Below are 12,219 nucleotides of genomic sequence, written 5' to 3'. Positions count from 1 at the left end.
TTGTTTTCAGCAGAATTACCATGGTGTTATTTATGTGCAGGATCAAACGTTCTCGGAATGACCTGAAACTTCACGGAGACACTTTTCAGAAAATAAGAAAAATACCGGCCAAAGATGAAGGCCAGGGGGGCCACTGTCTTGCCACGAGGGTGGGAGGCACGCCTGCCCCCCTAGGGCACGCCCCCTACCTCGTGGGCCCCCTGTTGCATCTCCGACTCCAACTCCAACTCCATATATTGAGTTTCGATGAGAGAAAAAATCAGAGAGAAGAAATCATCGCGTTCTACAATACGGAGCCGCCGGCAAGCCCTAAAACCTCTCGGGAGGGCTGATCTGGAGTCCGTTCGCGGCTCCGGAGAGGGGAATCCGCCGCCATCATCATCATCAACCATCCTCCATCACCAATTTCATGATGCTCACCGCCGTGCGTGAGTAATTCCATCGTAGGCTTGCTGGACGGTGATGGGTTGGATTGGATCTATCATGTAATCGAGTTAGTTTTGTTAGGGTTTGATCCCTAGTGTCCACTATGTTCTGAGATTGATGTTGCTATGACTTTGCTATGCTTAATGCTTGTCACTAGGGCCCGAGTGCCATGATTTCAGATCTGAACCTATTATGTTTTCATCAATATATGAGTGTTTTTGATCCTATCTTGCAAGTCTGTAGTCACCTATTATGTGTTATGATCCGTTAACCCCGAAGTGACAATAATCGGGATACTTACCGGTGATGACCGTAGTTTGAGGAGTTTATGTATTCACTATGTGTTAATGCTTTGTTCCGGTTCTCTATTAAAAGGAGGCCTTAATATCCCTTAGTTTCCGTAAGGATCCCGTTGCCATGGGAGGGTAGGACAAAAGATGTCATGCAAGTTCTTTTCCATAAGCACGTATGACTATATTCGAAATACATGCCTACATTATATCAATGAACTGGAGCTAGTTTTGTGTCACCCTAGGTTATGACTGTTACATGATGAACCGCATCCGGCATAATTCTCCATCACCGATCCATTGCCTACGAGCTTTCCATTAGTTGTACCTTTTAATTAGTTTACTTTCCATGCTTGTAGTAGTAATTAAAAAGAAAACCCAAAAATATTTCATGTTCTTGTTTTGCTTGTTGGGAGCTTTCTCGTGTAAATAGTTTTATTTCTTTTCTTTTCTTTGGGGATCGATAGGAGAAGACCATAATTAAATTGTTGAAGTGGCTCTTATATGCATTATTGTTTATCTAACAAAAGAGCCCATATTGCCTTGTCTTCTCATGTTTATTGAATGCATGCAGATTCTAGCTTAGTCCAATGCACGTGCACTATTATTATTATTCACATCATTCGATCGTGCAAGTGAAAGGCAATTATGATGTTATATGATGGACTAGCTGAGATGAGAAAAGCTGGTATGAACTCGACCTCTTTTGTTTTTGTAAATATGATTAGTTCAACGTTCCTGATTCAGCCTATTATGAATAAACATGTTTGCAATGACAACTAGAGATCATAGTTTCTTATGCCATGCTTGATTAGCTATGAGTTATAATGGTTTACCTTGCATGCCAACATGCTATTGAGATAGTTATGATGTGGTATGATAGGGTGGTATCCTCCTCTAAATTATTTAAGTGACTTGACTTGGCACATGTTCACGCATGTAGTTGAAACAAAATCAACATAGCCTTCACGATATTTATGTTCATGGTGGATTATATCCTACTCATGCTTGCATTCAGTGTTGATTAATTTTAATGCATGTTCATGACTATTGTCGCTCTCTAGCTGGTCGCTTCCCAGTCTTTTGCTAGCCTCCACCTGTACTAAGCGGGAATACTGCTTGTGCATCCAAACTCCCTAAACCCCAAAGTTATTCCACATGAGTCCACTATACCTACCTATATATGGTATCTACCTGCCTTTCCAAGTAAATTTGTATGTGCCAAACTCTAAACCTTCAAATAAATATCTCGTTTTGTATGCTCGAATAGCTCATGTATCAACTAGGGCTGTCCGTATCTTCCATGTTAGGCGGGTTATTCTCAAGAGGAGTGGACTCCGCTCCTCACTCATGAGATAAATGGCTGGTCACCAGGATGCCCAGTCCCATGCTTTATGCAAACTAAATCAAAATAATTGCAAACAAAACTCCCCCTGGGACTCTTGTTAGTTGGAGGAACTCGTTATTTCGAGCAAGCCATGGATTGATGCTTGTTGGTGGAAGGGGGAGTGTAAACTTTACCATTCTGTATGGGAACCGCCTATAATGTGTGTAGCATGGAAGATATCGTCATCTCTTGGTTGTTATGTTGATAATGAAAGTATACCGCTCAAATATTATTCACCTCTGTTTCAAAACCGAGCTCTGGCACCTCTATAAATCCCTGCTTCCCTCTGCAAAGGGCCTATCTATTTACTTTTATGTTGAGTCATCACCCTCTTATTAAAAAGCACCAGTTGGAGAGCACCGTTGTCATTTGCATTCATTACTGTTAGTTTACATTGAGTATGACTTGACTGGATCTCTTTTACCATGAATTACAATGTCTAGTCAGTCCTTGGTCTTTAAAGGTGCTCTGCATTTATGTTTTGCGGTCTCAGAAAGGGCTAGCGAGATACCACCTTGTTATATCATATTATGATTGTTTTGAGAAAGTGTTGTCATCCGAGTTTTATTATTATGGCTTGCTAGTTGATTATGCTATTGATATGAGTAACTTGAGACCTATGCGTTATTGCGAATGTGGTTAGTTATAATCTTTGCTGAAAACTTGAATGCTGGCCTTACATATTTACAACAACAAGAGCAAACAGAGTTTGTAAAAGTTTTTCTTTATCACTTTCAGTTTGTCAACTGAATTGCTTGAGGACAAGCAAAGGTTTAAGCTTGGGGGAGTTGATACGTCTCCAATGTATCTACTTTTCCAAACACTTTTGCCCTTGTTTTGGACTCTAACTTGCATGATTTGAATCGAACTAACTCGGACTGACGCCGTTTTCAGCAGAATTACCATGGTGTTATTTATGTGCAGGATCAAACGTTCTCGGAATGACCTGAAACTTCACGGAGACACTTTTTAGAAAATAAGAAAAATACCTGCCAAAGTTGAAGGCCAAGGGGCCCACTGTCTTGCCACGAGGGTGGGGGCGCGCCTGCCCCCCTAGGGCGCGCCCCCTACCTCGTGGGCCCCCTGTTGCGTCTTCGACTCCAACTCCACCTCCATATATTGAGTTTCGATGAGAAAAAAATCAGAGAGAAGAAATCATTGCGTTTTATGATACGGAGCCGCCGGCAAGCCCTAAAACCTCTCGGGAGGGCTGATCTGGAGTCCGTTCGGGGCTCCGGAGAGGGGAATCCGTCGCCATCGCCATCATCAACCATCCTCCATCACCAATTTCATGATGCTCACCGCCATGCGTGAGCAATTCCATCGTAGGCTTGCTGGACGGTGATGGGTTGGATGGGATCTATCATGTAATCAAGTTAGTTTTGTTAGGTTTGATCCCTAGTGTCCACTATGTTCTGAGATTGATGTTGCTATGACTTTGCTATGCTTAATGCTTGTCACTAGGGCCCGAGTGCCATGATTTCAGATCTGAACCTATTGTGTTTTCATCAATATATGAGTGTTCTTGATCCTATCTTGCAAGTCTGTAGTCACCTATTATGTGTTATGATCCATTAAGCCCGAAGTGACAATAATCGGGATACTTATCGGTGATGACCGTAGTTTGAGGAGTTCATGTATTCACTATGTGTTAATGCTTTGTTTCGGTTTTCTATTAAAAGGAGGCCTTAATATCCCTTAGTTTCCGTAACGACCCCGCTGCCACGGGAGGGTAGGACAAAAGATGTCATGCAAGTTCTTTTCCATAAACACGTATGACTATATTCGGAATACATGCCTACATTATATCAATGAACTGGAGCTAGTTCTGTGTCACCCTAGGTTATGACTGTTACCTGATGAACCGCATCCGGCATAATTCTCCATCACCGATCCATTGCCTACGAGCTTTCCATATATTGTGCTTCGCTTATTTACTTTTCCGTTGGTATTGCTATCATCACTACAAAATACCAAAAATATTGTTTTTACTACTGTTACCTTTTGCTATCGTTATCCCCACTATCATATTACTTTGCTACTAAACACTTTGCTGCAGATATTAAGTTTCCAAGTGTGGTTGAATTGACAACTCAACTGCTAATACTTGAGAATATTCTTTGGCTCCCCTTGTGTCGAATCAATAAATTTGGGTTGAATACTCTACCCTTGAAAACTGTTGCGATCCCCTATACTTGTGGGTTATCAACATCTCATCAAAATATCAAACGAATACCAAATTCACATGACTACTAATAGCAAGACTTCTCCCATGTCCTCAGGAACAAAAGTAACTACTCACAAAGCATAAACATGTTCATAATCAGAGGGGTATTAATATGCATATAGGATTTGAACATATGATCTTCCACCAATTAAACCAACTAGCATCAACTACAAGGAGTAATTAACACTACTAGCAACCTACTAGCACCAATCCCGGACTTGGAGACAAGAATTCGATACAAGAGATGAACTAGGGTTTTGAGATGAGATGGTGTTGATGAAGATGTTGATGGAGATTGCCCTCTCCCGATGAGAGGAGCGTTGGTGATGATGATGGCGATGATTTCCCCCTCCGGGGGGGAAATTTCCCCGGCAGAACAGCTCCACCAGAGCCCTAGATTGGTTCCGCCAAGGTTCCGCCTCGTGGCGGCGGAGTTTCGTCCGAGAAGATGGCTTATTATTTTTTTCCCATCGAGAGACTCCATATAGTAGAAGATGGCCACCGAAGGGCCACCAGGGGGCCACGAGGTAGGGGGGCGCCCAGAGGGGTAGGGCGCGCCCCCCACCCTCGTGGGAAGGGTGTGGCTCCCCTGGTGAGGTTCTTGCACTCGGTATTTTTTATATATTTGGAAAACATCATCCATGAAGTTTCAGGACTTTTGGAGCTGTGCAGAATAGGTCTCTACTATTTGCTCCTTTTCCAGCCCAGAATCCCAGCTGCCGGCATTCTCCCTCTTTATGTAAACCTTGTAAAATAAGAGAGAATAGGCATAAGTATTGTGACATAATGTGTAATAACATCCCATAATGCAATAAATATTGATATAAAAGCATGATGCAAAATGGACGTATCAACTCCCCCAAGCTTAGACCTTGCTTGTCCTCAAGCGAAAAGCCGAAATCGAAAAATATGTCCACATGTTCAGAGATAGAGGTGTCGATAAAAATAAAATATGGACATGAGGGCATCATGATCATTCTTAGAGCAGCAACTTACATAATTCTTTGTCATATAATATCTGATGCTAGAGTAATAATTCAATCACAATATCAAGTAGGAATCGTAAACTTCATTGAAAACTAACAAACTACAATCTCGGTCATTGAAGCAATCGCAATTTATCATAACATTGGAAAGAGTCAATGTATAAGAGCTTTTCAGCAAGTCCACATATTCAACTATCATATAATCTTTCACAATTGTTGACACTCACGCAATACTTATGGGTATGGAGTTTTAACCGGACACAGAGAAAGATAGGGGCTTATAGTTTTGCCTCCCAACGTTTTACCTCAAGGGTAATGTCAACAGTAATAGTTCATGAAATCTCACATCCAATTAGCCATATATACCAAGATCTTTCCAACATATTGTGCTTGCCAAAGGATAAAATGTAAAAAAGAAGGGTGAAGATCACCAAGACTCTTATGTAATGTAGGAGATAAAAGTAAAAGATAGGCCCTTCGCAGAGGGAACCAGAGGTTGTCATGCGCTTTCATGGTTGGATGCACAAAATCTTAATGCGAAAGAATGTCACTTTATATTGCCACTTGTGATATGGACCTTTATTATGCAGTCTGTCGCTTTTATTACTTCCATGTCACACGATCGTATAAAGCTTATTTTCTCCCACACTAATAAGTCATACATATTTAGAGAGCAATTTTTATTGCTTGCACCGATGACAACTTACTTACAGGATCTTACTCAATCCATAGGTAGGTATAGTGGACTCTCATGGCAAAACTGGTTTAAGGGTATTTAGAAGCACACGTAGTATCTCTACTTAGTGCGATGAATTTGGCTAGCATGAGGGGGAAAGGCAAGCTCATCATGTTGGAAGATCCAAGACAATATAGTTTGTCTCAGATGTGAGAAAACATAACCCATTATGTTGTCTTCCTTGTCCAATGTCAACTCTTTAGCATGTCATATTTTAATGGGTGCTCACAATCATAAAAGTTGTCCAAGATAGTATATTTATATGTGAAGACCTCTCTTTCTTTATTACTTCCTATTAATTGCAACGATGACCAAGACTGTGTTTGTCAACCCTCAACAACTTTTATTCATCATACTTTTTCTATGTGAGCTCATTACTCTCCATAAGACTCACATGATCTCTTTGTTTCTTTTTATTTCTTTCTCTTTTCTTTTATTCCTTTAGGATCATGGCAAAATAATCAAGCCCTTGACTCAACACTAATCTTTATTATATAACTCACAGAATCGATTACATAGAAGGATAATAAAGAAAAACTCACAACTATATCATACTAAGAAGTTTTATCTACTTGATCAAGATATTACCAAAAGGATCGAGCTAAGAAAACGGTAAAGATAAAAGTGATGGTGATACGATACCGAGGCACTCCCCCAATCTTGGCAGTTGCCAAGTGGAGTACCCATACCAGATGATTATGTCTCCTTTGTTGGTGAAGAAGGTGGAGTTGTTGATAATGGATAGTCGCACATCGAGCGTAGGAGGTCTTCTAACTTGCGAATAATGCCCTTGAGTGCGATGATATGGTCCTTCAACAAAATATTTTCACGTGTAAAATACTTGTTTTGTATACGAGCTAACTCAATCATCTTGAAAGCTTCAATCTCTGTTGGGGTAAGAAGATTGTGATCAAGTTGAAGGGTGTCTTCTGTTGCCGGAACTTGGTCCTCCATAGCCTTCTTGATCCCTTCGTCCTTGTTGATCTCCATGGGTTCTTCTCTCTTCAGCTCTATCTTCATTAGCCAAGCATCGTTGCCCTCATGGTTGGAGGAGGAGGGAGACGGCATAGTGCCTGGACTTGACAACCCTGACAGAAAACAACTCGAAACAAAGACAGGAGATTTTTGCATGATACGGGAGTCAAAACCCCCGGGAGATTATATAATGAATTTTTACCGACCAGAATACGTGTCGTGTATGAAAACGGAGTCCGGAGAGCACACGAGGTGCCCACGAGGTAGGGGGCGCCCAGTAGGGTAGGGCGCGCCCTCCACCCTCGTGGAGCCCTCGTGTCCTTCCCGAACTGCTGCTTATTTTTCTATTTTTCTAAATATTCCAAAACGGAGAAATATTGCCTTAAAATTGTTTTGGAGTCGGTTTACTTACCGTACCACATACCTATTCCTTTTCGGAGTCTGAAACATTCCGAAAAGTGTCCCTTATGTATTCCTCCGGGGTTACGGTTGCAATAACATTGGTTTCAAAATTTATGGGATTACCTGAGATATAGTGTTTGATTCTTTGACCGTTTACCACCTTCGGATTTGTGCCTTCGAAGTTGTTGATTTTTATGGCACCGGAACGGTAGACCTCCTCGATAACGTAAGGACCTTCCCATTTAGAGAAGAAGTTTTGCTGCAAAAAATCTTAAACGAGAGTTGTATAGCAATACATAATCACCTACATTAAACTCATGCTTTTGTATCCTTTTTTCATGCCATCTTTTAACTCTTTCTTTAAACAACTTGGCATTTTCGTAGGCTTGGGTTCTCCATTCATCAAGTGAGCTAATATAAAATAACCTCTTCTCACTGGCAAGTTTAAAATCATAATTAAGTTCTTTAATATCCCAATAAGCCTTGTGTTCTAATTCGAGAGGTAAGTGGCATGCTTTTCCATAGACCATTTTATACGGAGACATACCCATAGGATTTTTGTATGCAGTTCTATAGGCCCATAATGCATCATCTAGTTTCTTGGACCAATTCTTTCTAGACCTATTAACAGTCTTTTGAAAAATTAATTTGAGTTCTCTATTACTCAATTCTACTTGACCACTAGACTGAGGGTGATAAGGAGATGCAATTATATGATTAACATCATACTTAGCAAGCATTTTACGGAAAGCACCATGAATAAAATGTGAACCACCATCAGTCATTAAATATCTAGGGACTCCAAATCTTGGAAAAATAACTTCTTTAAACATTTTAATAGAAGTGTTATGATCAGCACTACTAGTTGGAATAGCTTCTACCCACTTAGTAACGTAATCAACAACAACTAAAATATGTGTATATCCATTAGAGGAGGGAAAGGGTCCCATATAGTCAAAGCCCCAAAAATCAAATGGTTCAATAACAAGTGAATAATTCATAGGCATTTCTTGATGTCTACTAATATTACCAATTCTTTGACATTCATCACAAGATAAGGCAAACTTACGGGCATCCTTAAAGAGAGTAGGCCAATAAAAACCAGATTGCAGTACCTTATGTGCAGTTCTATCTCCAGCATGGTGTCCTCCATAAGCTTCGGAGTGACACTTGCGTAGGATCTGTTCCTATTCATGCTCAAGTACACAACGTCTAATAACACCATCTACTCCTTCTTTATAAAGATGTGGGTCGTCCCAAAAGTAATGCCTCAAATCAAAGAAGAACTTTTTCTTTTGCTGGTATGTGAAACTAGGTGGTATAAACTTAGCAACAATGCAATTAGCATAATCAGCATACCATGGAGCAGTACGAGAAGCATTTATGACATTTAATTGCTCATCGGGAAAGCTATCATCAATAGGTAGTGGGTCATCAAGCACATTTTCTAACCTAGACAAGTTGTCTGCAACAGGGTTCTCAGCTCCTTTTCTATCAACAATATGCAAATCAAATTCTTGTAGCAAGAGAACCCATCTAATAAGCCTAGGTTTAGCATCTTTCTTTTCCATAATATATTTAATAGCAGCATGATCAGTGTGAATAGTTACTTTAGAATCAACAATATAAGGTCTAAACTTATCACAAGAAAATACAACTGCTAAGAATGCTTTTTCAGTAGTAGCATAGTTTCTTTGAGCATTGTCTAGAGTTTTACTAGCATATTGAATAACATTTAGTTTCTTATCAACTCTTTGTCCTAGAACAGCACCTACAGCATAATCACTAGCATCACACATAATTTCAAAGGGTAAATTCCAATCAGGTGGCTGAACAATAGGTGCAGAGATCAATGCTTTCTTAAGTATTTTAAATGCTTCTACACAATCATCATCAAAAACAAATGGTATATCTTTTTGTAATAAATTAGTTAGAGGCCGAGAGATTTTTGAGAAGTCCTTAATGAACCTCCTATAAAAACCGGCATGACCAAGGAAACTTCTTATACCTTTGATGTCCTTGGGACATGGCATCTTTTCAATAGCATCAACCTTGGCTTTATCAACTTCAATACCTCTTTCAGAAACTTTATGCCCCAAGACAATACCTTCATTGACCATAAAGTGCCACTTTTCCCAATTCAAGACAAGATTAGTTCCTTCACATCTTTGAAAAACTCGATCAAGGTTGCTCAAGCAATCATCAAAAGAAGATCCATAGACGGAAAAGTCATCCATGAAAACCTCACAAATCTTTTCACAAAAGTCAGAGAATATAGCCATCATGCATCTTTGAAAGGTAGCAGGTGCATTACAAACCAAAAGGCATACGTCTATAAGCAAAAGTACCGAAAGGGCATGTAAAAGTAGTCTTTGATTGATCTTTGGCCAACATAGGTATTTGAGAGAAACCAGAATAACCATCTAGAAAGCAAAATTGTTTATGTTTAGATAATCTTTCTAGCATTTGATCGATAAAAGGTAAGGGGTAATGATCATTTTTAGTAGCCTTATTTAATTTGCGGAAATCAATTACCATTCTAGAACCTGTAATAATTCTTTGAGGAATCAATTCATCTTTATCATTAGGAACAACAGTAATACCTCCCTTCTTAGGGACACAATGGACAAGGCTTACCCACTGACTATCAGCAACGGGATAAATTATACCTGCCTCAAGGAGCTTTAGTATCTCCTTTCTTACCACTTCTTTCATTTTAGGATTCAGCCGGCATTGATGATCACAGACTGGTTTAGCATCTTCTTCCAAAATAATTTTATGTTGACATAGAGTGGGACTAATGCCCTTAAGATCATCAAGAGTATACCCAATAGCAGCACGGTGCTTCTTCAGAGTTTTCAATAATCTCTCTTCCTCATGCTCTGAAAGGTTAGCACTAATGATAACATGATATATCTTTTTCTCATCAAGATAAGCATATTTAAGAGTATAAGGTAACGGTTTAAGCTCAAAAACGGGATCACCCTTGGGTGGAGGAGGATCCATTAGGATTTCAATAGGTAAATTATTTTTTAGAATAGGTTCCTGTTTAAAGAATACTTCATCTAATTCCCTTCTTTCATTCATAAACATATCGTTTTCATGGTCTAGCAAATATTGTTCTAAAGGATCACTAGGAGGTACGGCAATAGAAGCAAGACCAATAATTTCATCCTTACTAGGTAATTCTTCTTCACGGTGTTGTCTACCAAATTTAGAAAAATTAAATTCATGAGTCATATCATCTAAACCGACAGTAACAACATCTCTTTTGCAGTCTATGGTGGCGTTAACAGTATTTAAGAAGGGTCTACCAAATATAATGGGACAAAAGCTATCTTGTGGGGAACCAAGAACAAGAAAATCAGCAGGATATTTAGTTTTCCCACACAAGACTTCAACATCTCTAACAATTCCCATTGGTGAAATAGTATCTCTATTGGCAAGTTTAATTGTGACATCAATATCTTCCATCTCAGCAGGTGCAATATCATGCATAACTTCTTTGTATAAGGAATAAGGTATTGCACTAGCACTAGCACCCATATCACATAAGCCATGATAACAATGATCTCCTATTTTAACAGAAATAACAGGCATGCCTACCACAGGTCTAGGTTTATCTTTATCACGGGGTTTAGCAATTCTAGCAGTTTCATTACAGAAATAAATAACACGCCCATTAATATTATCAGACAAGAGATCTTTAACAATAGCAATATTAGGTTCAACTTTAACCTGCTCAGGGGGTGTATATGTTTTGATATTGCTTTTACGAACCACAGTTGAAGCTTTAGCATGATCCTTTATCCTAACAGGGAAAGGTGGTTTCTCAACATAAGAAGTAGGAACAATATGATCATTATAAGTAATAGTCTTTTCTTCAACTTTAATAGGTGCAGCTACTTTTACTTCTATGGGAGGATGATATTTAAACCACTTCTCCTAGGGATATCAACATAAGTAGCAAAAGATTCACAGAAAGAAGCTACTATCTCAGAGTCAAGTCCATATTTAGTGCTAAATTTACGAAAAATATCGGTATCCATAAAAGATTTAACACAATCAAAACTAGGTGTCATACCTGACTCCTTACCATTGTCGAGGTCCCAATCTTCAGAGTTGCGTTTAAGTCTTTCCAATAAATTCCATTTGAATTCAATAGTCTTCATCATAAAAGAGCCAGCACAAGAAGTATCAAGCATGGTGCGATTGTTACCAGAAAGCCGAGCATAAATTTTTTGAATAATCATTTCTCTTAAGAGCTCATGATTGGGGCATGAATATAACATTGATTTAAGCCTCCCCCAAGCTTGAGCGATGCTTTATCCTTCGCGAGGCCAAAAATTATATATACAATTGCGATCACGATGAACAAGATGCATAGGATAAAACTTCTAATGAAATTCTAATTTCAATCGTTTGTAATTCCAAGACCTCATATCATCACATAGGCTATACCATGTCGATGCATCTCCCCTCAAAGATAAAGGGAAGACCTTTCATTTTCATATTCATTTTCAGTAGGCTGAATAGGTTGAGGAGCAACTCTTTGCTCTACTGGTAGGGGTGAAGATACCCCGAACAAGCCCCTCAGAGGATTACTTTCCATAGTAATAAGTGACAGTAAATTTCAGCACACTATATAAATTTTTCCTTACCAAATTCCACCTACCAAAGGCGCTTCACTCCCTGGCAACGGCGCCAGAAAAGAGTCTGGATGACCCACAAGTATAGGGGATCTATTGTAGTCCTTTTGATAAGTAAGAGTGTCGAACCCAACGAGGAGC

Source organism: Triticum urartu, chromosome 7A (assembly GCF_056163025.1).
Source record: "Triticum urartu cultivar PI428250 chromosome 7A, HENAU_Tu73, whole genome shotgun sequence".
Classification (NCBI taxonomy): Eukaryota; Viridiplantae; Streptophyta; class Magnoliopsida; order Poales; family Poaceae; genus Triticum; species Triticum urartu.
This window is presented reverse-complemented; position numbering follows the sequence as displayed.